This window comes from Cryptomeria japonica, chromosome 6, assembly GCF_030272615.1.
Source record: "Cryptomeria japonica chromosome 6, Sugi_1.0, whole genome shotgun sequence".
Taxonomy (NCBI): domain Eukaryota; kingdom Viridiplantae; phylum Streptophyta; class Pinopsida; order Cupressales; family Cupressaceae; genus Cryptomeria; species Cryptomeria japonica.
Genome location: NC_081410.1, coordinates 448,629,323 through 448,635,322, shown reverse-complemented (window position 1 = coordinate 448,635,322; position 6,000 = coordinate 448,629,323).

Genomic DNA, 6,000 nt, shown 5'->3' with positions numbered 1-6,000 from the left:
GCATTGCAAACACCAGGTGGTGAATCATGATACAAATTTTCATGCTACAGGTCTGATCATAAGTAGAAGGGCAGGTAACTTCTCTGGAAATTGGAAAGCTAACAATAAGTGTCACCCAATCTGAGACAAAGATGTTTTAGTTTCTTGCAAGTCAAAAAATGGCTTCATTGGAGATTCAAGACTGTCATGAGGGTTGTTAAAAGGTATAGGACAACAAGTAAAGCATAAGCAGAGATTGCTGACTTAAGACACACAGAGAAGGGTAATCATAATGAGAAGATGAAGATGCCTAGGCAGTCCAAGTGGCAAAGCAATGATGGATAAAGAGTTCTTGTCTTAACAATCAGGTGCATGGAATAAATTAAGGCGCAATAGCACTGCCATAGAACAGTTTAGAAGACTATCATAGTATAAGTTGTCAGTGACAGTTCAAGAATGCATACATAATGGAAGGGTAACCATAATGAGAAGACGAAGATGCCTAAGCAGTCCAAGTGACAAAGCAATGAGGGATAAAGAGTTATTGTCTTAACAATCATGTGCATGGAATAAATTAAGGCGCAATAGCAGTGCCATAGAACAGTTTAGAAGACTATCACAGTATAAGTTGTCAGTGACACTTCAAGAATGCATACATAATGGAAAAGGAGATATGGCAGTCTTTAACAGATGCAATGGTCAGATGATGTCAAGCTAAGAAGATTAACTGAAGACAGTCAAGAAGGACAGTCACCAGGAGACATAGTGTTAGACGTTAAAGCTAATAAGATTAAATGAAGTTTCAATCCAGTAATAGCAGAGATTTGAGACTGGAAGAAGCCATTATAAGACAACAGTGTCTTGCCAGTTGTTATTTATTGGTAGAAAATATAATAAGATTGATCTCTAATGCTTGTGAAAGGCAAGATAATTACATCAGCGAGACTACAATAGTTAAAGAAACAGTTGGTTTCAATGAGACAGTTGGATTTGTTATTAATTTTCTTTGGGATGCAAAGTCCATGATATGACGAAGGGGGATGATCTATTATTATCTGTCCAAGTTGTCTGCAAGACTGGACAAAGAACATTCACTTTGAAGTGGTGATAGAATATAACAATTAAGTGTCAAAAGACAGTGAATTCTTTTGGTAGTGATTGGCATTTTTCATGCTTTGAAGTCTTCAAAATGTCTTGTACTTTGTTTTGTTAACCTAGTACTTCAAATCTTTTTGGAGCCTAAAAGACTGTAGTGACAGTGAGGGTATAAGAAGTCACTTATGGCCTTACACCTATAAAAGACAAGCACAATAGACAAATTTCACAAAGGTCTGTCTCCTAAAATCTGCTGACCTGTTGTAACAGTAATGAAGGAGCTTGAGCGCAGGAATGTTCAATGTTGCAAGGCATTAAATGAAAGGTGTTGGTGATAGTCACAGTGAGCAAGGGTAAAATTTGAAGATAGTGTGGTTGAAGACAAATAAGGAATGGCAGTCCTTAGAGAAAAAGACGACAGTAGAAAAAAAGGCAAGGTATCATCACATATGACAGTCCTTTAGTTGGAAGACAGTCATTATGATAGTCACTCATGAGATACAAAGCAATTAACAAGAGAAGACCACCTTTCATAAGGGAAGGCAGTCTAGTGCCTAGTTTAAAAGAAGGCCACAACGATTAAAAGGACAGTGATTTAGTGGAAGTGACCGTGAAGTTAAGATGTGAAGGATTTGCTGCAGGGATCTCAAACAATTATCATTGAGGTTGGAAGACAGTCATTATGATAGTCACTCGTGAGATACAAAGCAATTAACAAGAGAAGACCACCTTTCATAAGGGAAGGCAGTCTAGTGCCTAGTTTAAAGGAAGGCCACAACCTTTAAAAGGACAGTGATTTAGTGGAAGTGACCGTGAAGTTAAGACGTGAAGGATTTGCTGCAGGGATCTCAAACAATTATCATTGAGGTTGGAAGACAGTCATTATGATAGTCACTCATGAGATACAAAGCAATTAACAAGAGAAGACCAGCTTTCATAAGGGAAGGCAGTCTAGTGCCTAGTTTAAAGGAAGGCCACAACCTTTAAAAGGACAGTGATTTAGTGGAAGTGACCGTGAAGTTAAGATGTGAAGGATTTGCTGCAGGGATCTCAAACAATTATCATTGAGGTTTGAAGATGTTGGAGGTTGCAAGCAGAAAGAGTGATTGCTATTTGAACAAGAGTGGATAATATAGAAGCAAGGACAGTCATAGATGCACAAACATAGTCTTTAACAGTTGTAGGTAAAGGTCACAAAAGGCAACACTGTGATGACATAAAGGCATGAGCATTTCAAATACCAGGTGGTGAATCATCATACAAATTTTCATGCTGCAGGTCAGGTCATAAGTAAAAGGGAAAGTAATTTCTCTGCGAATAGGACTAGTAACAATAGTGTCACCCAATCTGAGGCAAAGATGTTTTTGTTTCTTGCAAGTCAAAGAAGGGTCTCATTGGGGATTCAAGACTGTCATGAGGGTTGAAAAAAGGTATAGGGCAGTAAGCAAAGCATAAGCAGAGATTGCTGGCTTAAAACACACAGAGAAGGGTAATCATAATGAGAAGATAAAGATGCCTAGACAGTCAAAGTGACAAAGCTATGATAGATAAAGAGTTCTTGTCTTAATACTCATGTCCATGGAATAAAGAAGGGTGCAATGACAGACAGTGTCATAGAACAATTTAGAAGACTGTCATAGTATAAGTTGTCAGTGACAGTTCAAGAATGCATACATAATGAAAAAGGAGATATTGCAGTCTCGAAGGGATGCAATGGTCAGACGATGTTAAACTAAGAAGATTAACCGAAGACAGTCAAGAAGGACAATCACCAAGAGATGTAAGTGTTAGTCATTAAAGCTAAGAAGATTAACTTAAGTTTGAAACCAGTAATACCAGAGACTCGAGCCTAGAAGAAGCCATTATTAGACATCGATGTCATTGATAGAAAATATAATAAGATTGATCTCTAATGCTTATGAAAGGCAAGATAATTACATCAGCAAGTCTACCATGAATAAAGCAACAGTTGCTTTAAATGAGAGAGTTGGAGTTTTAATCAGTTTTCTTTGGGATGCAAAACTTCATGATATGACAAAGGGGGATAGAGTATGCAGGACAAGACAAAGAACAATCACTTTGAAATGGTGATAGAGTACAACAATGAAGTGTCAAAAGACAATGAACGAGAAGAAGGAAGTTTGAAACCAGTAATACCAGAGATTCGAGCCTAGAAGAAGCCATTATTAGACATCGATGTCATTCATAGAAAATATAATAAGATTGATCTCTAATGCTTGTGAAAGGCAAGATAATTACATCAGCAAGTCTACAATGAATAAAGCAACAGTTGCTTTAAATGAGAGAGTTGGAGTTTTAATCAGTTGTCTTTGGGATGCAAAAGTTCATGATATGACGAAGGGGGATGCAGGACAAGACAAAGAACTGTCACTTTGAAATTGTCATAGAGTATAACAATGAAGTGTCAAAAGACAATGAACGAGAAGAAGAATAGTTTAAGGACAGATTTTTTTGGTTAGTCATTGGCATTTTTCATGATATGACGAAGGGGGATAAAGGACAAGCACAGTAGGCAAATTTCACAAAGGTCTGTGTCGTAAAATTACTGACCTTCTGTAACAGTAATGAAGGAGCTTGAAAGGAGAAATGTTCAATGTTACAAGGTATTAAATGAAAGGTGTTGGTGATAGTCACAGTGAGAAAGGGTAAACTTTGAAGATAGTGTGGTTGAAGACAAATAAGGAATGGCAATCCTTACAGAAAAAGATGACAGTAGAAAAAAAAAGGCAAGGTTTCATCACATATGACATTCCTTTAGTTGGAAGACCGTCATTATGATAGTCACTCATGAGGCATAAAGCAATGAACAAGAGAAGATAGTAATAAGGGAAGGCAGTCTAGTGCCTAGTTTAAAGGACAGTCACAACCTTTTAAAGGGCAGTGATTTAGTGGAAGTGAACATGGAGTTGAGGAGGTGAAGGATTTGCTGCAGGGATCTCAAACGATTATCATTGAGGTTTCAAGATGTTGGATGTTGCAAGAAGAACGATTGATTGATATTAGAAGAAGAGTGATAATATAGAAGCAAGGACAGTCATAGAAGCACAAAAATAGTCTATAAGAGTTGCAGGTCAAGATCACAAAAGGTAACACTGTGATGATATAAAGGCACAAGAGTTGCAAATACCAGGTGGTGAATCATGATACAAACATTCATGCTACAGGTCTGATCATAAGTAGAAGGGCAGGTAACTTATTTGTGAATTGGAAAGATAACAGTAGTGTCACCCAATCTCAGGCAAAGATGTTTTTGTTTCTTGCAAGTCAAAGAAGGGTTTCATTGGGGATTCAAGACTGCCATGAGGGTTGTTCAAAGGTATATGATAGTGAGCATACCATAAGAAGAGATTGCTGATTGAGGACACAGAGAAGGGTAATCATAATGAGAAAATAAAGATGCCTAAGCAGCCCAAGTGGCGAAGCTATGACTGATATAGAGTTCTTGTCTTAACAGTCATGTGCATGAAATAAAGAAGGGTGCAATGGCAGTGCCATAGAACAGTTTTGAAGACTGTCGTAGTATAAGTTGCAGAGACAGTTCAAGAATGCATACATAATGAAAACGAGATATGGCAGTCTTTAAGGGATGCAATGGTCAGATGATGTCAAGCTAAGAAGATTAATTGAAGACAGTCAAGAAGGACAGTCACCAAGAGACATAGTGTTAGTCATTAAAGCTATATGGATAAAGCCTCTTGAAGGGAAACTAAAAGTCACCAAGAGACATAGTGTTAGTCATTAAAGCTATATGGATAAAGCCTCTTGAAGGGAAACGAAAAGGGCAAAGTAGGCAAAGGAGTTTTCAAGACAGTGTGTAAGACATAAAGCATGAAGGCAGTCCTCTAGTTAAGCTTAATGTGACAATCCTTTGAGGTTGCAGAGCCAACAGTAAACAGGGCCTGACAAAGAAGAATTTCTCATGGATTGCAAAGAAATCAGTCACAGTTGAAAGACAGTTGACCACATTATCAGTTATCTGCAGTCCATGTTTGACATGTTAAAAATGGTAAATACTCATGAATATTGTGAATATTGTCAAGATTCTTTAAAGGTCTTTAAGTAACAAAGAATCATGAGGAGAGGACAGAGACATCCAGCAAAAGCAAAACAAGTACATGACAAGTGTGAGCAAACAAAGGGGTAAATCATAGTGTCTTCATGGACAACAAGGTATAGGTAATGCTTGATAGACAATCTATCATGCAGGGTATTAGTGGTTGCCCCTCTATTAAATATAGATAATTCAGTCCTTTCCTTTCTACCGGAGTAACCAAGCTAGGTGAATAAGAAAAACGGTCTAAGAACCTGATTCATTTAAAGACTTCAAATGTGTACGCCAAGTGACCAGATAATCTAATGGTTTGTGTGATCAAATATGATACAAAATTTGGTCCCCACTCTCATACAAAGAGTTCATTGCTCACAATGACTTTGCCTATTGGTTGCAAGGAGTTAATTACGCTAATGGTACTCTGTCAATGTAAAACTGACATGGTGAAGGGAGAGAAATCAAAAGTTTCAACTAATATGGTAATCCTGAGAAATATGCCTAGATATAGACAAGTAAAAAATTGGTTAATCTTGATGCAACAATTGTGCTGATTCCACACCTAGAATTACTGTGATACCATATTTAAGAGCAGCTTCCGAGGCAGATGGTACCGCTGCCATAGTGTCATGCTCTGTCAGGCCTCAGGGCAAGCAATCTCACCTGTTTTGTGCATGCTCTAAACCATTAAAAAGTTTATTCACAGACTAAATACTTTTAAAAAGATTTCTAAAGAAATAATTTGTTTTGTCCATTTGCCATAGATATGACACATGTTCCTTAACCTTAGAAATACACCATCTACATAAAATTTTGTCATCTTAAGAAAAGGTAGGCCTCATATATAAAACTAGGTT